At 42.5% G+C, this 23,284-nt stretch overlaps 1 long non-coding RNA gene across 5 annotated transcripts in view; it reads right to left on the bottom strand.

The window, feature by feature from the left end:
* The window catches only part of LOC105074608 (uncharacterized), a 202,424-nt gene that overhangs the window by 78,291 nt on the left and 100,849 nt on the right, over nucleotides 1-23,284 (bottom strand). For 2 of the 5 annotated variants that reach the window (XR_012507513.1, XR_012507515.1), the window contains exon 3: nucleotides 1,601-1,874. The exons of 1 other annotated variant lie outside the window; for it this stretch is intronic. This is a non-coding gene — a long non-coding RNA (uncharacterized LOC105074608). The remainder of the gene's footprint in view (nucleotides 1-1,600; nucleotides 1,875-23,284) is intronic. 2 more of the 5 variants (XR_012507514.1, XR_012507516.1) reach the window with 1 other exon arrangement.

Here is a 23,284-nt window from a genome sequence, read left to right as displayed (position 1 = left end):
ATTATGAAAAAGAATTTGAAAACAAATATATGTATGTATATGTGTATGACTGAAACATGCTGTACATCAGAAATTGACACATTATAACTGACTATACCTCAATTAAAAAAAAAAGCATAGTGTCCTTAGATACACAGGTTTCCCAAGAAATAATTCATCTTCACTATTTCTTCTTAAATAAAATTCATTATCAAAAAACAAGGTAAAAACAGTCTTTGTTCTTTCACTGGACATTGTCATGTCTGCATGTAACAACTTGAACCATGCCAGCCTAGGGACAAAACCAGTGAAGGACGGGCATTTGATGATGCTATGGAAACCATGAATTAATCAACCCAGGAGCCACTCTTCCTTAGTACTTATTTTCACTTGAAATCATATATTTTACATGTTATTTAAGAAGTTTGATTTGGTTGTTTTGTTACTGTAGCCTAAAAGCATTTTAATGGGAACACCAGCATTATAATTACTAAACAACCTTTCACAAATTAATTCACACATAAAAATAGCATCTTAATGTTGTTTGAATTTACTGTTCTTTAATTACTGATGTGATCACATGCTTATTATTCATAAGTTTGTTAATAATTTGTGTGGGTTTTTTTTTCTAAATTATCTAGAAAGATTTTTCAAAGATCAGCGGTCCACAGAAGAGGATAATTTGCAGGCTGGACGGAGCAGGGGGTGGCATTGAGGGAACAGTTAAGGTCACGTTGGGAAGGAATCCTGCAGCTCCTGTTCATATAAATATTCCGCAGACCTGTGAAGTGTCTTGAGTCCAGTGGGATGGGCTTCTATCCAAAATATGGTAATGACAGAAGCTGATCTTTCAGGACTGTTTGTATATAGAAAACAAGACCTTGGGGAGGACTATCTCTCAACATGGAGACAGGAAGTCTGGTAAGTGAAAGGAAAATAAGACTTTTGAAAGTGAAGGAAAGGCTGAGAGGGAGCAGACATGCACTACGGACCTGCCGGACAGAAGCACATATAACATCCCTCCCTGCTTGCTCCTACTTTCCCAGTTTCAGCCGCTGTGGTCCCCCACCCTCTGCCGCATTAAGTTTACCCATGTGCCTGCTCTAGCATAAGAACATTTTCATTAGGTCTTCCATATAGAGAAATGTTTTCAGTTACTTCGGGTTTGAAATAAACTTTGAACATAAACATTAGAGCAAGAGTCTCTGATTCATCTCCCTGAAAAGGGAACATATGAAAATAATTCACACTCTCTTTTTATTAGCACATTAGAGAGTCACAGAGTACTGAGTCAGCAGTATTAAGGTAATATATAATGGTCAGATAATTAGAAATTTAAATAGCCTGGGTTTAACAGGAGATTTTCAATATTATGAATAGTTGGTGAATCCAAATCCGACTGAGAAATACCCCTGATGAAATCTTGCCAATGAGCACATGTATAATACATGGGTCATGTTGTTTTATAAAAGACTTACTGATTTCCTAGTCAAGGCTCTAGTCGCTTCCATCAAAGTCTTGTTCTCAACCATCATAAATTAACAGATCAATAGTTAATGGTACTGTTAGCCAAGTTTAAAGCCAAATAACTCAGATCCCAAGACAACTCGCTCTTACTCACTTGTAACGCAGAGGCACTTTGGTAGACAAATTGATGTTCATTTAGCCAATCTGTACATCCCAAGGTCTTGGGCCTGAACCCCACTTCAGTTAGCCCGCAGAGACATCAGCAGGTGTGGCTCACTCACCCGCAACTCGCTTCTCTTTTGTTTGTGTTGAGACCGAGTTCCTGCACTGAGTGGCATCTCACAGGATTGGATCTGACCATCTGGGGTTGGTAGGCTCCTTAGGATCCCGACCAAATCAAAAAGTGGACTCCAGACCAAAGTCAGCAGCTAGAGAACAGGAGAATGTGTGTGAGGGAAGACAACAACAACAACAACAACAACAAAACAGTGTATTTTTAAAAGCAACTTAGGCTAGTTTGAGGGTGTGTGGTGTGATGTGTTCGTGCCATGGCCCATGCATGTGTTGGTGGAGTGTTTCTGCCACTTCACCCTGCCTGATAGTTGTGCCCAGTACTTGGTGATTTTAATATTGCTCTAGCTTTCATATGAATTCTGTTGCAAGGAAGACAATAGATAAAAAGTAGACCATTTGTGTTTCTAGTGGCCTACTCTTTATATGCAAAGTTATAAAATAAACAGGATCCAAAAATAGTACTTTCTTTGCTCACCCAAAGAGCTCTTCCACTCAGCTCTGAATTATAAAAGCCTCTGGTTTAAAGGAAATATAAATTGGGCTCACGTGGGAAAGATACAGGAGGAGGCAAGACAAACCAGAATGAAGGGCTCAGATTCAGCTGAGTTTGCTGATGTTTGTCAGGGGACGCTGATTTCTCAGTTCTGGGGTGATGTCTGGAAATGCAGACCCCACACTTGTGATCATGAGCTTTTCTTTTCCTTCCCCTGACACAGCTCTGGGTGGACAATATCACTGCCACTGCCCACTTAGCTACAAAAACAGTTCATTCTTTTTCTTTTTAAAAAATATATAGTTAGCTATTTCTTTTTTTTTTAAATTGAGGTACAGTTGATTTACAATATTATAAAAGCTGCAGGTATACAACATAGTGACTCACAATTTTTAAAGGTTACACTCCATTTATAGTTATTATAAAATATTGGCTATGTTCCCTGTGCTGCACAATATAACCTTGTAGCTTATTTATTTTACACACAGTAGTCTGTACCTCTTAATCCCCTACCCCTGTTTCTCCCCTCCCTGCTTTCCTCCTTTCCTCTCCATGCTGATAACCGCAGGTTTGTTCTCTGTACCTGGGAGTCTTTCTTTTTCTTTGTTTGTTTGTTTGTTTTCTTCCAGATAGACAATGTTGCCAAAGCCCTGATCAAAGCCTAGTTGCCTGGGTGGGCAGAACCATGGCAGTATTGGCTTATGAGTCCTGAGGTTTCAACAGCCTCTTCTCTCCCCTCCAGCCTGAACCACAGGAGTTTGCATTTGGCATCCAGTCCACAGCTGGCGTAGCACCTGCATCAGACCCAGATTCTCAGGGCCTACTGCAGATCCACTGAATCAGACGCTTTGAAAACAGGGAGCAGGAATGTGCATGTTTACAAGGGCTCTGGTGAGTCTTATGCTCACCCAGGTTTTTATGCTCAAAATTTAGAACTACAGTCTCATGGTTTCTTTCTCTTTTCTTTTCCATTTCTAGCTAGGATTGTCTTTGTGTGTGTGTATGTGTGTGTGTGTGTGTGTGTGTGTGTGTGTGTGTGTGTGTGTTTAAAGCTTTATAAAAGGAAGAGTATCTTGACCAGGTTCTAGAAGCACTGATTATTTGAAGATGTATATGCTCTACTTGGCCATCTGACTATGGCTCAACTTGGGTCTTGGCTAATCCAAACTGGATCCCCCACCAAAGCCTCACTGATCATTTCCACAGTGATTGCAGGTAGTGGGCTGCCTGTACCAAGGAAGCTTCATTCTGTTCTTTAAAAGATGTGTCACTGGGCCAAGAGAAGAAATGATGACACAAGATAAAACAAGCTCCCTAGATACTGATCAAGTCTCTGCTTTCAATAAAATTATGAAAATTTCTTCAGCAGCTTTTAATATTAGTAATTTTTTTGTGTATTCTATGTAGAGCCCTTAATCTGAAGGATAATGATCTTAATACATGGAAAATTCCTGATTATTCACTTTGTAGATAGTCTAAATTTTTGATTCCAAGCTCAAAGTCTCTTGTGCTCGGAGACCTGCCAGATTGTCATCTCCCAATTAGTTCAGCTAAACATGACTGGAAAGGTACATCTGCTATGTAAGTAAGGATTCCAGATTTTACTGTAATTTCAGTTCAAATCTCTGGTTTTCAATTAAGGGCGATTGACTGTAATCATTATTCACAAGTGTTCAATGAAAGATCCAGTTTTTTAATACATATTTCTGTTTTTGTTACGATTTTAGTATATGTGCTGCTGAAGCAAGCATGTGTTTTTGTTGTTATTCTCCCTCTTTCATAAAAAATAACTGAGATGATTATGAGTAGAGAGTGGTCCTTAATCCAAGAATTATTTAAGCCAGATAAAGGATTCTTGTTTTTGCAGAAGACCACTTCTTAAAGTTTACCCAACACAGAAGAGGGGATCCTTTAAGAGCAGGGCAAAGTCTGATTTAAATCTCTGTCAACTGGGAAGACACAGCTTTTTGGCCAGCGTCTCTCTTAAGCTCACTGTTTCTGCTCCAGCTGCCAATTGTCAAGGCTCCAGACTGGAAGACACTCCAACATTCTGTTCTTCTCCTGCCCCCACCCCAACTCCACACCCCAAACTCCCAGTCACACCCCTGTGCCTCAGAGTGGGACTCCAAGTCCACGCCTGCTGACAGCTGACCCTCCCACCTCAGCGTGGTAATCAAGGTTTCCCAGCTCTGACTTAACCTTATAAACCCTATTGGGTTTCACCCAGGCTTCCCCTTGACCATTTCATTCTATGTATTATTAGTTCCATGGTGACTCTTTGACACACCCTAAATTGTATATTTGTATTTGTTTAAATCCTCATCACATTTAAACAGTTCTCAGCTGGGGTCAAATGTTTTTGAAAGTGAGCTAGTCTCTAATGACTAGTGTCACCATGTAATTCATCATTCACATCTGAACGTGATTGAAGGTGAAGGGAGGTGCCATCTGGATGGGATGCTGGGGCCACAGATTTAAGCAAGACACACAGTGGCTTTAGTAATGAGGTAGACAATCGTCTCCTGCAAGGATTCTGGAATCACGTCCTTTGGACTTGCTGTTGGGGAGGGAGGGTCATCTGAGCAGAGTGGACTAAGAAAAGCGGAGAGGTGGCAAGAGGGAAAGCAGAAGAAGCAAGGTGGGAGGAGACAAGAGAAAGACTGAACTCATTTTCGTATGACCTCTGATTCATAGAGTCATCGTCTCTAAATACACTAACCGGAGCCTCTGTGAGAAAAAGACCAGAGAATGAACCAAAGCATCTAAGGAAGATGACCTGAGCCGACCCGTCAGTTAATCCAGCTGCTAAGTCCTTACACATGTCGTTTGATGTCTTCCCAGCATGCATCATAGGCTGTGACTACTCTTAGACAGGACTGGGCTGGGGAAACAGCGTAGTACTTATGTGGCTGGAACACAGAACTGCAGAGGGCCCTCCCTATCTGTGGGTTCTGCATATGTGCGCTCAACCACCCGGGGATCGAAAATATTTGAAAAATATCCCAGAAAGTTCCAAAAAGCAAAATTTGAATTTTCTGCATGATGGTGACCATTCACATAGCATTCACATTGTATTAGGTGTTATAAGTTTCCCAGAGATGACAAAGTATATGGGAAGACGTGTGTAGTTATGTGCAGGTACTATATAAGGGCCATTTTATATGATGGACTTCAGCACCATAGATTTTGGTATCTGCGGGGGTCCTAGAACCAGTCCCCCTCAGATAGCAAGGGATGCTATACACAGGTTTCCACCTCTCCTTTAACCTTGTCATCCTTCTTCCAATGAATCAGTCAGCATCACTGCTTCTGGGAAGATATGACTCTTCAGAAAGCAAATAACACAAAAGAGGTCAATTATTAACTTTTTAGTTTTTAACATCTTGGCATCAAGAGAACAGAAAACAAGTGAAGCATGTACAATAGATGGGGGAGAGAAAGTGATGAGTAATAACAAAGAAACCTCCCCAATCCACACTGCTCCCCCTCTAGGCTAAAGTGTCCCACACCTCCTTCCACCAACCAGGAAAACACTCGAAGTTATGAGAGAAAAGGTTAGATGGTGATAAGTCCTTGATGAAAAAGGTCTGCACTCCGATCCTTTCCTGGGATGAAGCAGAGAGAATGTTCCAAAGCAGAAACTCTGGATACATTTGGGAACAGCAATATAAAGGAAACCTGTGTTACTTTCCCAGGGAGACTCTTGGAAGAAGGCAAGAACCCAGAGAAGTGTAGTGGTCTACTCTGTCCTGGCAGGTGAGTTTGAAGGAACCTCAGAGTAGACCTGTGAATGGAAGGGGTCGGGGGAGTGCTGGGGAAGTGGAATGATTCTTTTGTACTCAAGGGTTCCATGGAAGTGATGGATGGCTGTGGATGGCCCTCCCAAGTGCCCTGTCATCCCAGAATGGCATGGAAGCATCAGGGTTATCCTGCGTGCCCCAGAGAGTCCTGAGAGTTATCTGACCCAGAGCCCAACCAACAATGCTGTGATATGGCCGGTAAGGGGTGACTTAGCAGTGCCCAGCAGGTGTCCACATCCCATCTAAGCACTTGTGTTAGTGAAGAATGATGCCAGCTCGTGTGATGTGCTCCCCATGCCCCTAACCGTCATTCATGGGCAAGATAGCCTCAGACTTAGAGGCAATCACAAAGAAAGGCCAGAAACTCTGGAAGAACTGAAGTTAACATTTCTACTGCCTGGAAGTTTATTTTAAGTATTTATTTTAAGGTTTATTTTAAGTATTAACTTCATTTACAGAAAAACAAACTTACTTTGTCCACAACTGTGTTTGTGAACTGAGATTTGTATGTACTGCTTACAGAATGATGCATCCCTGCACCCCATCCCACGTCCTTCCTCCTCCAAGTCCAAGCAGGAGGCCTCATCAGGGTGGCAGGTGTGCCTGGTTTTCACTAATGCTTTACAATTGTGCCAGTTCTGGAAACTGGGCACTCTGTGTTAATTTTCTAGCCATGACTGCCACGGAGAATTTCTCTCTCACGTCTTTCATTGTTTGTGTGTTTTATGCACCATTTCCCTCCAGAAAGCAGCCGTCTGCTTTGAAGTCACTATAATTACATTACTTCTACCTTCCTTTCATTTGAGGCTTGACCTGAGATGATGCGGACTTCTAAATATCTATACAAGGCTAAAAAAAAAATGTTCTTATCTAATTATTCATGACCCAACATGTGGGAACAAACTAAATAAGATTAACTGAGGTGAGGGGTGGGGGGCCTTCTTGATTAGAAACATATACACAGAGTAAAAAGATAAGGTTCTACTGACCTTCAAGAGAGCTTGACTGCCTTTCATGCTCCAGAAGTCTGAATTGGGGGGAGGGGGCTGGTAATTAGGTTATTAATTTTAATGGAGGTACTGGGGATTGAACCCAGGGCTTTGTGCATTCTAATCACACACTCTACCACTGAGCTGTACTCTCCCCGACAAAGTCTGAATTTTGACACACAATTAACCTCATACGTGTAAGTTTAATATATTTGCATTAATTTAGCTTCGTAATTATGTAGCAGGTAAGGTTTTTAAAATCCAAGTTATCAAGCGTGCTAAAACATAACTTACTTTATTTTTACAGACTGAGTGTATTGAGGTCCCTGTTTCCCCTTCTCCACAGACATTCTAAGGTGGGGGCAGGCTGGGGCCACTAGGCAGGGGGAAGGAGTGGCTTGGTGTTTGCTGAGATGTAGCTTGTACCATCTGGGCTTCTGACATCACACCAGATGGCCTCTGGTTATAGCCCAATGTCTTCGGTCCCTCTTTGGCATCAGGTTATCATGCCCACACACTCTTTAGCCTTCATCCCATCTGAAAGCCCCTTTGGATCCATTGCCCCCTCCACCCCATTTCCATCACTCCTTTGATACTCCGAGGAGTAAGACAAACTTCCTCCTGTGTGTGTGCAGGAGAGTCAGAGGCTGTGAAAAGCCTCTTTTGTTTCCATCTTTCCTCCTGTATCGTTCCTGCACCACACTGCCTGGACCTCTTTAAGTACTATATTCTTAAAAATCTATTCTCTGTGCCAGGAACTTGGCTCTGAATAAACGAGGCTGGGATCTCAAAGCAATGGTCTCCAGTATAAGTTTAGATATGTACTGAGGAATTCAAAAGCAGAGAGTCAACTTCCTTGTTTTTTCCCATTCTTTCCCTTCTCCGGGTCCAACGAATGGTGCTCCTGATCCAAATGAATGCAGCTGACTTAGGAGGCAGGGGAGAGGGGAAGTCACTGCAATAAGGAGCAGGATGAGGGGACTCTGGTTAGTCTGACAACATGTTATCCCACTCCAGTCTCTGGGGTGGGATGCTTCGGTGGCACACTTGAATCATCTCCTCTGCCCACCCCCGCCAGTCCCCCGATTGCTGAGGTCTACTTTCTTCATAGGTCTCACATCTGTACTCCTGTTCTTTGGCATTTTCCTTGCTCTGCATTCTTCGACTTGCCCTTCCTTTATAGTCCTGCCTCTCCCCCTGATGCTGTGCTGGCTGGCGGCTGCTGCCTCCTGGACGGGAAACAGTCAATAGCTGCTGTCCTCAGAGCCTTCCTCCTCCCTGTCTTCTTCCCTCTCTTCCTATCTGTCTCAAGGTGTCAACTGTCACAGAGGTAGCTGCTACCAGAAGGGAGGCTGGCAAATCCAGGAGGAGTCCAGGACAGGAGGCTGGTAGAGGCCAGAAGCCTTCATGCTGTCTTCTTGCCAAATATCGCAGAACTATATTTTATGTAGAGTAATTGCCTTACTGACTATTATCAATCTCTTCAAACAGAAGGGGGGGTGAAATTTGATTTTTAAATGTTTTCTGCACTTGAAGCATAGCTTTTAATCATAGTTTGAGGAGAAAGCTATCTCTGTAACAATACAACTCTAAAGAGGAAACATGATTGTCACAGAGTTCACTTCTATCGCAGCCTTTAGGAATGTTCTCATTCAAAAAGGGAAGGCATCCCGACCATGCTTTCAAAAGGTTTAGTGTAGTCCTAAAAGGTACTTTCCAAATGGGCTTTTGAAGATAGATCTTGTCTCCTCCATAAGGAGAATTCTTTTATTATTAAACCCATCAATATTAAATGTAGATCTGACTAGTATTCATTTTAAGAAGAGATTTACTCTATGGGCTCAAGAATTGTGTGTCTGTGTGTGTGTGTGTGTGTGTGTCTTTAATGCTCTTCTGCTGTGCTCTCAACCACGTGTGCTGCCTCACACATTAGGCTGAAGTAATTTGTCAGGCAGTGCAATTTCAACTGAAAAATTGTATGACTTCAAAGAAATTTATATATCCTTGCATTTTGCTTTTATTTATACAGAATACCAAAGCAAATTATAAATGATGCCTATATCAGTGTAGTTCTGAACTGAGCATCTCTCCTAGGTGAGGGGAACCATGTTAGGCACTGGGAAGGGATAAGGACAACTAAGGCCATCCCTGTCCACAAGACGTTAGTAACCAAGTGAGCGAGACAAGCATTCAAACAAAGCACCAGCATCCAGGGCAGAATGGAATACGTGGAGAGGGGATACCAACCAACCTGGGCCAGGGATCCATGGAGGAAGAAGGGTAAATTCTGGGAGGGGATCAGGAAATACTTTCTGGAGAAGGAGGCTTTGAGAAGTAAGGAGGAATGGGTTGGAAAGGGTCCCTAGCACAAGGGGATGGCAGAGAGCAGCCCTTAATTTAGACTTTTATCACTTTACTTTTAAATATTCCATTGAATCAACTTACTGCATCTAGAAACTTCTCTTTGTAAGTCTTCCTGCTTATCTTCCCAAAATATATCTTTAAGCATGTCACATTTCTACTCAAAACCTGCCCACAGCACCTCAAAACCTGCCCATGGCATGTCCCATCACTGGATACATGAATTCCAAACTCTTCATTGGACATTCAGGAAATTTCTTACCCCGACTCCAACTTTCCTCTCCTGCTTTAAGCTAACCAAGCTTCTGCATCAGCTGTCACACAGTGAAAGACTATGGACCAAACACGCATCCACAATACAATGCTTTTTTAGATGTTTGAATTCATTTCCCACATTTTAAAGCCAAGATATTTAGTCTCCAATGAAAAAAAAAGGGGGTCCTTGAAGAAGAGGTTGATTCCAGGGCTGGGGCAAGAAAAATACAAGATAAGCCTGGAAGATCATATAGTATCAGAAGAGAAGGAAGTACTCAAAAAAGGATGGGGGCAAATCCAAGAGATATAGGAGCCCATGTGAAGGAGATCCCAATGGCCAAATATGAGCAATCTGAGCAACAAAATGATAATGGTAGTATTAGATTATACTATTATACCACAAGACAAAATGATATCCACCAGCCCATACTGATATAAATTTAATAATTAAATAAATAAGTAAATGGGGGGAAAGGAACAGCTTGTCTTTACAGAATAATTCTAACTAATAAAAGTAGAATGAGTGAGGGATACAAAAATCATCATTAGGCAAACATCACAGGAATAATCACTGTGGGCATGATCCACTAATGGTTGTTAAAATCAGTGGACAAAAGTTTGAGAAGAAACAGGGCACTTGCATAGCCCCAGAGTGTCTCTCCCAAACATTTATCACCTATAGAAGAAAAGATGGTAACTTTCCAATGGAAAAACACAGCAGACACCACCTTTACTAAATGATCAAAGTGGACATCACCAGCAATAAGACATACTGACATCGTGCACCCTTAATATGAGGCAATGAAAAAAGGCACAACATCACTTCTGCGGTATTTTGGCCAAAGATGCATCATCTCACCTTAACCAAGAGAAAACATCAAACAAAAATTGACAGAAGGTCTACAAAACAACTGACCAGTAACCGCCGAACCTGTCAAGATCGTGAATGACAAGGAAAGACTGAGGAACTGTCACAGATTAGAAGAGACCAAGAAACCTAATCACTAGAAGCAATGTTGGATCTTGGAATAGAAAAGAAGGGCGTTAGGAGAAAAACTGATAAAATTTGAATATGCAATAAGCACCACAGTTTAATTAATACTCTGATAGCACTCTTAATTTTGTAGTAGTTATCATTACACTTGTTAGTCTGTAAGTCATTAATATCAGGGAAAGCTGGGTGAAGGGTATACATGAACTCTCTGTACTATTTTTCAGCTTTTCTGTAAGTCTAAAATTATTTAAAAATAAAAAGCAAAAAAAAATCCTCAAGATATTTCATAAACACACACACATACAATCCGAATTTCCACATTTTCTGGGAAAACTGAAAGGTCCACACACAACTGTTTGGCATGGAAGAGCAGCCACTGCCTTTTAAACAGGCATGTTTTCCAGTTTGCCACAGTCCCTCCCCCTCCCTATTGTGCTATGTGGGACCATGTTTCATTTGTTTATTATGCTACAAGCCTGGTTCCAAGAAACATTTGAATTTGGGATTTATTACTCAATAAAAATTTCAAGTTCCAGGCCAAAAGGTCTACCTGCTGTTCTCTAGATGAACTTTGTTTAAACCTTTCTGTATTTCCACTTTTGCTCAAGCTATTCCTTCTGTCTAGACCAATTTCCTGCCTCTATCTCTAATCCTACTTATTTCAGTCTTCCCCATCCTTCAAGACCTGACATGCAGATGGCCTCCTCCATGAAGGCTCTGTCCATCAGTTGAGTTCATCTCTCTCTCTCCTTTGAACAAATAGAGCATTTGGTGTCCCCTGGAAAACAGCACTTACTGAACAGCAGTTATATGTCAGACACATTTTCCTAAGTGCTGGGGACACCCAGATGAGCAATATGCCATCTTTGTCCATCAAAGATCTTTCAGGTCTGGAGAAAGGCAGACAAGAACACCAGCAACTAGAATTTATATGAGAAGCGCTATGCACAAGCTACTAAGAGTGCTCAGAGGAGGAAGCTTCTTGAAGGATGAGGCACTTCAGCTGAGTCTTAAAGGTAAATAAGGAATTAGGTAAAGAGTGATGAAAACTGCAAAGTAGGGAAGAGCCTTCAGATAATGGAAAACTTAAAGACCTGGAAACCTGAGAAGGCAACTACAAGCAGCTTAGGGGCATGTATTTAGTGGGTAAGGTTGGGCACATGGCCTTGTGCAGTTGCCAGGTAGCCAGGTTTATATGTACTTTATCACCCACACTCCATTATTAAGTCCTTGGAACTTGGGGACCAGAGGGAAAGAACATTAAATTTCAAGTTAAAAGACCTCACTTCCACTAGAGTCTCTGCCTTTACTAAAGCTTTGCTGTTAATAATTACAAGTCGTGGGGACTTGGGCAGTGTCCTCCATACGTCTGTGCCTCAGTTTCCTCATTTGTAAACAAACCTGATCACAAAGAGCATTCAGAGCAATGGTGATGATAACCACTGTGAGCCCAGACACCAACCAACCAGAATGGATGCTGGACCAATGGGAATAGACACTGGCTATAAAAACCTGTAAGGGAAAACCCGCATGTGCTGGCTGATTATCAGCCGTGGCTGTGAGAAGTAGCTGATTTTTGAAAACTATTTGGCACAGGGCCTGGCTCAGAGTAAGCAATTAGTAAGCGTTAATTATTAGAACCATGTCCCAGGCACTAGCATGTTTTCCATCTCATTTAATTCTTATATAACAATTTTGTGAGAAAGACATGATTCTTCCTATCTTTAATAACTGAGGAAAACGAAATTGAGAGAGATTAAGAAATGCACCCAAGGTCACAAAGCTAATAAAGATCAAAGCTGAGATCTGAAATCCCAAGTATTGTGTTCTGTACCAGCTACATAATTTGCAGGGTCAAGTGCAAGATGAAATTGTGGTCCCTTGTTCAAAAATTATTAGGAATTTCAAGATGATGTCAGAAGAACATTAAACCAAGTGTGGGGCCCTTCCAAGTGTGGGGTCCTTCTAAGTGTGGGGTCTTTCTAAGCACAGAGCCCTGTGTGACAGCACAAGCGATACTCCTGTGAAGCTGGCCCTGATTGTGTTTCCAAAATACCAAAATGTTCTGGAAAGAGAACCAGCATGAAGGAAGACCTGAGCATTAGCCTTAGGAATGAGAGAGTAAATATGGGACACATCTATATCCCCTTGATACTTCATAAACGCCCTGTAATGTGCCAACAGCTAATGAGTACAGAGGTCATTAGTAAAATAAAAAATTCAAGAAGCAGAGAAAAGAAAAGCCCACCCAGGCATGGATCTGCTGGAATATGGAATGCCAGTGGACTTTACACTGCAGCGTGAGTTTATTGAATTGTTCTGGTTTTTCTATATCCCAGGGAGTCTCATTATGGTCTGGGTTAAAGATCACTAAAGACCTTTATATACCACACTTACTTTAGTTTGAAAACTCAACCACTTCTTGAATTCGTGAGTTTTAACATGGACTAATGTATCCCAATTACTGACCGTGTTACCTAATACTTTGGAAAAACCTGCTTAGCAAGGAAACTGAACTTTAATGTTGCTCGAGTAAGGGGAGAGAGAAAGTACATAGGGAGAAGGATGTCTGTTGTGTCATGAACTGGTCTCTCTCTTGGTTTCCCTTCTCTGTGCTCTTCCCCTGAGCTTGCTGACAAACAGCCTCCCCTGTGCTGTAGAGAAGTCTCCATAAGGAGGAATAACTCTTCTGTCAGCTCCTGCCACTTTCAGGTACTCAGGTGCTGAACCCGTTTCCCCATGTATTAGCATTTATGTGAAGATGCTCAAACCCTTCAAAAATAACATCATCATTTAACAAATGGGAAAGCTGAGGTACTCTGTTGATACTCCCTAAACTACCCTGTAGGGTAGAATTTAAGCACAATTTCACTTCTTCTTAGACTCAATTTTCATCAGTTCTATGATGAGGATGAATCAATAGGTTACAAGCATTTATTTGACCCCTACTAAATTTCCTTCTATAAGTGTACCAAGGATTACAGAAGGACCCACTGTTGGAAATAAGGGATTTCAGGTCTTCCTGAAATAAGAACTCTTAGGCCCCAGAGATGATGTGATGGTGAAGGTCCCTGACATACTGATTAAGCCAGAGGCCCTCCCAATGGGATACTAAAGAATACTAAAGAACTCACCTTCAGGTGAAAGGTCATTGAAGATGTGGAGTGTGGGATGGTGAGAAATGGAGAGTTTTACACCAGATAGTTATCCATAGGCATCCGGCTGAAGCCCTTAGAAACTTGGAGTAATTTTGTATAGGCCAGGATGCTGGTTGTAGGCTAAAGGAGATGTCACACTAGATTTGATCGTGTCCTTTCCATTTTAAATAAAAAGAAGTCTATCTCAGAAAAGTGGGTAAACTCAGTGGTGGGTGAGTTGCAGTAGAGTGGGCAAGGGCCTTTTGGGAAATGGTCACATTGGCTAACAGGATAGCATAGTTCCCCGGTCCTGAAAAAGGATGTCTTGGAGGACTTCTGCCCTGTTCTGCACACATGAAGGCTGTCAGAGAGCACAGTATGGTGGGGATGGAAAACATGGCAGAGTCTGATAATTGTTCACAAATATCCATCTTGCTGTCTTCCTTTAGTACTAGAACTAGGAATATGGCAGTCTAGTTGGAGACATTTCCCATCTTCACTTTTTTTCCTTCATCCTATCAGGATGGTTTTTTTTTTTTCTTTTTTTAAGTAACAGCTTTACTAAGTATAATTAACATACCATGTAAGTCGCCCATTTATAGTATACAATTCAAAGGCATTTAGATATTCATAAAGTGGTACAACCACTTTTAGAACATTTTTATCACCAGAAAAAGAAACCCTGTACCCATTATCAGTCACTTCCTAGTCCCCTCCAAACCTGGAAACCACACATTTACATTCTGACTCTATAGATTGGCTTATTCTGGTCATTTCATATAAATGGAATCATACAATAAGTGGTCTTTTGCAACTGATGTTTCTCAGTTCGCTTAACGTTTTCAAGGTTCATCCATGTAGCATAAGTCACTACTTCATTCTTTTTTATGGCTGACTAATACTCCATTGTATGGATATACTATATTAAAATTTTATCCATTCATTAATTGATGGACACTTGAGTTGTTTCCAATTTGGGGCTATTATGAATAATGCTGCTATGCAAATTCATCTATGAAATTTTGTATGACAAATGTTTTCATTTCTCTTGGATATATACATATACTTAGGAGTATATATATACATGTAACTCTAGGTTTAATCTTTTAAGCAATTGCAAATCTGTTTTCCAAAGTACCTACAACTCCTTTATACTCCAAATTTCTCCACACCCTTATCAACACTTATTATCTGTCTTTTTGATTATAGCCATCCTAGTGGGTGTGAATATATCTTTTCACTGCTTTCTGGACTCCACAGTTTCTAACAGTTAACTGTTAATCTTGAGGATCCCTTGAGTCATTTTTCTCTTGCTGCTTTCAAATTTTTTGTCTTTAACTTTCGATAGTTTGACATATCTGTTTTGTCAGTCTCTTCGTGCTTGTCCTTCTTGAAGTTCATTGAGTTTCTTGGATGTATAGATTAATGTTTTTCATCAAATTTGAATTTTAAAACATTAGTTCTTTGAATATTTTTCTGCTTCATCTTCTCTCTCCTCTCCTTCTGGGACTCTCATTATGCATGTGTTGGTAGGCCTGGTGCCACCCACAGGTCTCTTAGACTCTGTTCATTTTTCTTAATTCTTTAAATTTTGTTCCACAAACTGGATAATCTCAGTTGACCTATCTTCATGTTTACAGATTCTTCCTTCAGGCAGTTTTACTCTTCCTTTGAGTTCTTTCAGTGAATTTTTCATTTCAGTTATTGTACTCTGCAAGTCCAGAATTTGTTTGATTCTGTTTTATCATTTCTGCCTCTTTGTTGATATTCTCTATTTGTTGAGATATTTTTCATACTTTCCTTTAATTCTTTAGAAATAATTTTCTTAGTCCTCTGAATATATTTAAAATAGCTGATTTAAAGATTTTTATACAGTAAGTCCAACATCCTATTAGAGACAGGGATAGTTACAATTGACTGCTATTTTTCTACATATAGCCCATTTTTCCCGATTCTTTGCATACCTTGTAATTTCTTCTTCTTTGTTAAGAACTAGACACCTTAACTGACATAACGTGGCAACTCTGGAAATCAGATTCCTGTTCCCAGCCACCACCACCACCCCTGCCGCCCACTCCAGAGTTTGTTGTTTGTTGTTGTTGCTGCTACTACTGTTTGTTTAGTGACTTTCCTGGACTAAGTTTATAAAGTCTGTGTTTTTTGTTGTCTGCAGCCAATGATATCTCTGCCCAGTTAGCTTAATAACCAACTAATGATTAGACAGAGATTTTCTTAAATGTCTTGAACCAATAAATCTCTCAACTTCGCTGATGTGTGTGCACTGGGGTACACAACCCGTTTACCTCTCTGCCTTAGCCTTTACGTCCTCCTTATGCAAAACTTCAAGGTCAGCCAGAGTTGCTGTTAGAACTTTCTCATGTCTTTCTTAGGTGTGTGCACAGCCCTGCACATACACGTAGGCTTCCCGTTCTCTAGGAATATGTTGAAGCTTTTCCAAGCCCATTATGGACATCTCATCCCCTAGTTTCTTTTTCAATTTTTTTTTTTTTTGGTCAGTTCCTTGTTTTCCCAAATTGGTATTGCTACCTAAGGCAGCTGAATTTTAAACAATTGCTTCTGATTATTTCCCATAAATACCCTGGGGATAGGGCTTTTGGCACCAAGCATGCTCTGAGTCAGGTCAAATAAATACAAGCCCTGAAAATGAGCCTTTTCCAGGGAGCTGCCAGACAGGTTTAATAGTGGGACTTTTGGGGGGCTCCAAATTCATTCTAATAGCTACTGGGCTGCTGGTTTTTCACAGCTACTATGGTAGTAAGGCTGTTCATTTTCCAGACTGCTGTGGAACTGGGGAGAGAATGGGATAAAGGTAAGCTAAAACACTATAAAACTCACTGTTCTTACAAAGATTCAGCTGTTTTTCTTGAATAAATGCTCCTCAGATTTTTGCATACCTTTCATTAATTTCCAGATTTCTGAAAGAGTTGATTTTTGATCATTTTTACCAGTGTTTTCACTGTTTTTATGGGGGAGTCTATTTTTGGAGGTCTCTACCATTCCAGAAATGTTTCCCTAGAATCTGCATTTTCACAAGATCCCCAGGTACTTGTAGGCACATAAAAGTTTGAGAAACCCTGGTTTACAGGACATCATTGGTCCCTAAACTTTCCAGACACCCTCATTTGAAGTTGCCAGGTGGCTGTGGAATTTTCCAGCTGGCTTATATGCTAATCAGATGTTGATTATACCTATTATGAAAAGTTTAAATGGACAGATCCTATGATGATCAAAAATTCCTACAATCTCTTTCTAACTTAGTGCTTACATCTGGAAATGTTTGTATGAGTTTTGATGGTCATGTTTGCTTGTCACTCATTAATCAGCATGAAAGTTCACACTTGCTACAATATTTTGGAAACTTCTTGCAAAATGTGAGTATTGCTTGCTGTTCTAAATGAACTGAAACTATAATGTCTGCTGACCTAAAAGCAGTCTGTTTTTGGTGAGAAGATGAGCAGAAGAGTATCTCTCCTGGCTTTTCTTTGTCTTCTGAAAGAACTGCTGTGTTCCTAGGGGGAGAGCAAGAAGGGAAGAGGGTTTATATCCTTGAGGCCCTATTGTCCTCTGGTTGATTTGGAGGTGTGATGTGAGGGAAGGTCGTGCACTGAAGAGAAACTGGCCCCCACCATTTCTAACCATCTTATTTCCTACTTTTTCTTTCTGTGTCCTTCTTTCTTCCTATGCCCTCCCCATTTGCCTTCTTCAGTAAAAACTCATTCATTAACCAGCTTGCAGTATTTTCTGCTTTTCAGAGAAATTTTGGACATAAATTTAGTTCCCTTTCTTGATTGTGTTGCCCTATGTCCTTTCTGGCCCATCCCTCCTTTCCCAACCAGAGCCATCTCCCTTCAGCCTCACCTTATTGCCCCAACATCTCTAAATCAAAGATTATGACGTTGAAAGTACCGCTCTCCCCCTTAGGACATGGATGTACAATTCACCAAAGTAATTGCTCATGTCCATCTTTAATGCCCTAAAACCTGGCCATTTTGCCATTAGGGAGAAGCAACTTTTTTCATTGGATATGAGGAAGAAATTATGCTTCAACAGAGAAAAATGCTTTACTACCTCAACTGTTCATTTTGCTGACTTCTTCAATAAAAACAAAATAAAATGTAAATGAGTATCTGTGTAAAGAGGTAAAGAAGCTAGAACCAAGCTGTCCTGGACAAGGAGGCTGGTGGATATTGGTGGTTGGAGCTGCAATGCATTGGCTTGGATTTGACATATCGATTAAGCACAGCTCAGTGCCTTCAGCTGGTAAGAATCAAAGTGTGAGGCTAAACACTAAATTAGCTGTGTGCTGTGCCTCACAGCAAAGCCAAAATGAAGCAGCATTTTTTTTCTAAATCCCTGCACCTCCCATTGCCTGCCAAAAAGAACTCAAAGCAACGAAAAATATGCCTCCTGCTGTTTGGGGGAGGTACAAGGTACATTTAAAAATTGATTTATGCTTTAATCGCTCTTGAAGCTTCATTATTCCAAGTATCAGTATGGAAGGCTGTCTGATCCAGCAGACTTATTTGTTAATGCACCGACGGTAGCAACAGATGTGCTGTTTTTCATCTATGACCTGATCCACTGGCTGATTCATCTGCTTCTGTTTTCATTTTCCTGTCATTGATTTATTAATGATGTCTTACTTATCTGTGCTTCTTTGATGGGGTGGGCTTCTGCTGGCAGAGTCTCAAGAGAGACGTTCTATACCTTCCCCAAGCATCAAAAACCCAGCCCCCTTCTCTGGTGTTCTTTATCACTGCTCCAGAGATTAGAGACTTTAATCATTTAGTAACTGAAATAACCTCCGTGGCTTGCAGACTTTATGGCCAATTTGTCTTCAGCGCACAGAATCCAACTGCTTTTCCTTGCTAAGGGATGGGCCATGCTTGTTACCTACTTCTTTGCAACAGGGTGGGAGTCGGGTGGCAGTTAGTGCGCTGTCTGCTGACACAATACAAAAAGTGCATGGCTCTGGGCAGCTCAGGACGACAAGGCATGGCCCAGCATGGCCTGGGGAACACATGTGTGTAGCCATGAGGCTGTTAACCTTTTGAGTTGCTTAGAGAGTTGGTGTGGCTTTTAGGTCTAAGCAGAAAAGAAAGAGGGTAGACAAGAGGACTGAAATTCTAGGACCAGTGGCAGAACCATCAATGGGGTGGTCTACTCCAAACGCCAAACGGACTCCTTTTGTTAGCTAGGTTAAAAAAAAAGAAAAAAAGGTCTTGGTTTGTTTTGAAACTTGAGACCCCTGGAAAACCTAAGTGCTGTGTAACTGAGGCTCACAAAGGCATATTTCACCACTAAGCTTCACCCGAGGACCTGAAAGTAATTCCTTGTTGTGCAGTTAAGGTTTCTGAAACTTTATATATGTGAGTAGGTAGGTTGATGTCGTGGCTGTCGTGATGCTCACCCAGATTCCCCGGAGGACACGTTCTCCCCTCTCCCCTCCAAGCCAGAGGCCAACAGCTCTCAGCTAAGGGATGGGCCATGCTTGTTACCTACTTCTTTGCAACAGGGTGGGAGTCGGGTGGCAGTTAGTGCTTTTCTGAGACTTGCTCTGGGCTAAAGACCTTGTTCAAGATCACCTTGGTTTCTTCCAAGCAGCAGCCCTTACTGGGTGACTGTTTGATGCAGGGTATAAAGGCCTGGCCCATCACCCCAATTTGGGACCACCCTGTAGAGCCATCCCAGGGCCACAGCTTCCTGCGGGATCAGCTGAGGCATTTGTTGTGACCTCATCCCTGTGTATCTTCTCCCTCTGCCCAGTTCTGCTTCCCTTCCTCCCCCATGAGTGCCAACCCTGAGAGCACTTCCACATCCTCATAAGCTCTCTGTGGGCATATCTCTGTCTAGGACTTTGCTTCCGTTGCAAAGTTGGTTCTCAGAGTGATAAATCATGAACTAAAGGCTAAGTGTGAAAGTCAGAGGGCCTCTGTGACAGCATCAGAAGAGACTCCTCTGAAGCTGGGAGGCAGAAGAAAAGCTGAGGACCAGACCCAGGGCTTCGTTATAAATGAAGCAGAGCTTCAGACAAGGCTGGGTTCTTGGCCCCAAAAGTTCTGCTGTGCAAGGCCTTGAGACATAGGATAGGTATATCCAGAAAATGTGAATTCCCAGATTCTTCCGAATCCTCTGGGTTCACAGATGTGGCCATTCCTCTGTCCTCTGTTGCCTGAAGATGGTTCAGAGGTCTCTGCTTTGCAGGACAACACACTCCTTCTCCTCAAACTCCACTCACAGCCCTCCTCTTGACCAACAGACAAATGATGAGTGTCGAGTCACACCATAATTTAGCTGAGAAATTGCTGGGTCTCCTAACAAAGAAAAGCGCTGTACTCTGGAGTTGCTGCAGGACCGAGCCAACGTGGACTGGAGCAGAGCCAAGACACCACTGAAAGGACTGGATCCTGAAAGTGCTGGATCAATGGGGGCAGGAAGTAAAGTTGGACAAGGGAGAGGTTACGGAGGTGGGAACACTGGCCATGGATAGAGAATTCACATGATACCTTGACAAGGTATTCCCATTCATTAACCAGTCTGTCTCCTACAAAAGCCAGACAGATCTTGAATGAAAGTGAACTGAAGAGAGTGAATTAAAGAATGAGAGTCAACTGCTGCAAACTTAAGCCAATAGTAGCCCCAACTGCAGATGTTGTGCTGCAGGTAGCATCCTAGCTGCCACAAATTCACACGGCCTTGGTACATGGTCTGTGGCTATTAATAAGGACATGTGTGTTTTCTTTCTGATCAGAAAGGAAGATCAGAAAGAGTTCACAGTCACTCTGGAAAGACAAGAAAATGCATTTATGGTCTTTTCCCAGAACGATATTAAGTCTTCCACTCTCTGCCATAAATGGGATGGAAGCTGTGCATCTGGAAATGGACACAAACCCCGCAGGGTCAGGGGGCATAAGTAAGTTGCATGGAAACAGCTCAGACCCCCGAGTCATCCACTAGTACACTGGTGCCTCTCCCTCAGCTAGATGAACACCTGACAACAGAGACTAAAGGTCAAGTTTGCTTCGTGGGTTGGTCCGCTCCGTATGCAGGCTTAAGCTGGAACTGCTCACAATGGGCAGAGCTTTGTGTGATTCACCTGCTTATCCACTTTGGGAAGAAAGAAAAGTGGTCTGAGGTTAGAATACAGATGGATTCCTAGACAGTGGTGAATGTTTGGCTGAGCAGGAGCTGGAAGGAGAAAGATAAGAAGGTTGAGGACAAGGAAGTCTGAGAGGAGCCAGCTGGGGGAAATGACACCCAGTGAGGTTGGGGTGCCACCCCTCAGGATGCAGGGCACCCTCTGACTCAACAACCACTCAATGGCAATGCAGAAATGGAAAAGCCTGGCCCTCTCACCCCAATTCAGGACAACTCTGCAGCCCCAAGCTCACAGCGGGGTTAGCTGAGGCCTTTCGACGACTGCATCACAGGGCCACTTCTTCCATGGCCCAGTCCTGCCCCGTCACCCTCCACGGACAGCACTCCGCAATGAATCACCTGCATTCAGTCTCCACCTCAAATTCTGTTTCCTGGGGGCCCCACCTGAGACAATCACCACATGCATTTTCATAACTAGCTTTTCATTTACAAAGCTCCATACCACGTTTAGTCTGACCAGCAGCCGAGTCTGAGCTCAGCCAGCAGGGAACCTGAAACCCAGAAAGGAGCTATTATTCAGCCCATCACCTAATAATTCAGTAGCCAAGTCTCACATGAGCCACGGGCCCTGTCTACCCTTGAAGTTCAAGATCAGTGTTTGCTCTAGGGCACCCCAAGGGCCACTCGCAGTCAGACAACGGGATCATCATGTCTTCTCCGCACCCACCTCCCCCTTTCTCCTGCCCCACTCCCCACCCCTGGTGGGTCAGGTCTGTATTAAGGATCGGTGAGAAGAACAAAAGAGAGAATTGAAGAATCAGCAGGAATCCAAGGTTAACAAGAAGACTGCTTATCAGCTGTATCAGCTATGAAGTCCAGCTCAATGCAAATTCTCCTTCCCTCCTTCCAGGAGCCCACACAGAATGGGAAACGATGAGGAAATCCTCACGCTGGCTTCTGCTCCACCAAAGTGTACACTTCGCCACTATTGTGTTTAGGAACATATCAGATCTGAAATCTAAAAGGTCTTTCCTGTGAACCAAAACCTCTTCTCTCTACCCTAAGGACACTAAGCATTGATTGCTTGGCTCTCAGCATGCTCTCCTGCCTCCCTGTCTGCAGACACATGTACTGTTCCTGGGAGCTCGGCTGCTTGAGGTCTCAGAAGAGCTCAGGAATTTAATGGCCTCATGTTTGTGTCTCTATTGGCCCTCTCTGCAGTGCTGGGTTTCCTTTCGGAGTCTTCAGAGAGCCCTGAACAGTGCACTTCTTCCTCTCTGTTGGACCTTTTGTCCTCCTGCACTTTTGTTTAACTCATTTGCTCTGATTTAGCTCGAAGAGTTCACTTGGTGCCCTCCAATCCTTGCTCTCATATCCTCAGACTCATCTCTCTTGAGCTGCCTGTCTCCACTTTTGAGCTCAGCAAATGCAAGGCCAAACCTGGGGATTCAATGAGACAGTGACTTGTTTTAACTTTTTCCATTTTGAATTTCAGGCTCACTTAAGTGAATGGCCCAGGGAAATGGCCATGTGACAGGAATTCAAGGGCTTTAAGATCAAAGACAGGATGTGAAATTCAAATTCTTGCAGCTTCTTATTGAACAAATGAAATGAGCTCCTTGGGTGAAGCCAGCACTGTTGGAAACCCCTCCTACCCCTATGCCAGCTCTGCCCAGCTGCAAGGTTTGATGATTTCCAACTGGAAGGTCCATCCAGAACCAGTTCCTAAGCTAGTATGAATGAGCAAAGAAGTTTATTCAGAGTCCCACACCCATCAAGCCTGAGATTTAGAATCATGTTAAGTTTGGTAGGAGCTGCAGTTTCCTTAAGTAACTCCCTTTGTGTGTGTTCCATGTCAGGAAGCCTTTGTTCTGTTTTGTGAACTTCTCTTTCCTCCGTGCCTGGAGCTGCCATGAACCCCAGCCCCTTAGTTCAACTCTGTCTGCTGAATGCTTTCTCCCTGCAGAGCTGCATACTGTTTTTGTAAACACCAACTTCCCTTTCACCCCAGCCTGAAGCTGTTCTGCTTCAATCCACATGGACTCCTTCACTTCTTAGAAGGCACTGCTATTATCCACGGGCCAAGGGATGGTCTCTCCATCCAGAGCCATCATCAACACTCATTAGAATACTTGAATAGTAACACCATCCTGGGGGGGAAATCCAAGCTTCCCATGTTCCCAGCTCCTTACGTTTAGGGGGCTGGTTCTCCTCCTGAGAGGCCAGCGCTATAGCTGGATCATTCCTCAGGTCCTGATCTCTATCAATTCCAGCTTATTTTCACTTCTCCAACCATTGCAGGGCCCCACTGGGGGCCTGGGATTACATGATGACTCAGGATCGTATCTTCCATCTAAGCACCAGATTGGGTTGTTATGTTATGACATGAGGCCAGT

Source organism: Camelus bactrianus, chromosome 6 (genome assembly GCF_048773025.1).
Source record: "Camelus bactrianus isolate YW-2024 breed Bactrian camel chromosome 6, ASM4877302v1, whole genome shotgun sequence".
NCBI lineage: Eukaryota > Metazoa > Chordata > Mammalia > Artiodactyla > Camelidae > Camelus > Camelus bactrianus.
The sequence above is the reverse complement of the archived record's forward strand: the minus strand, read 5'-3'. Positions and strand labels throughout refer to the sequence as shown.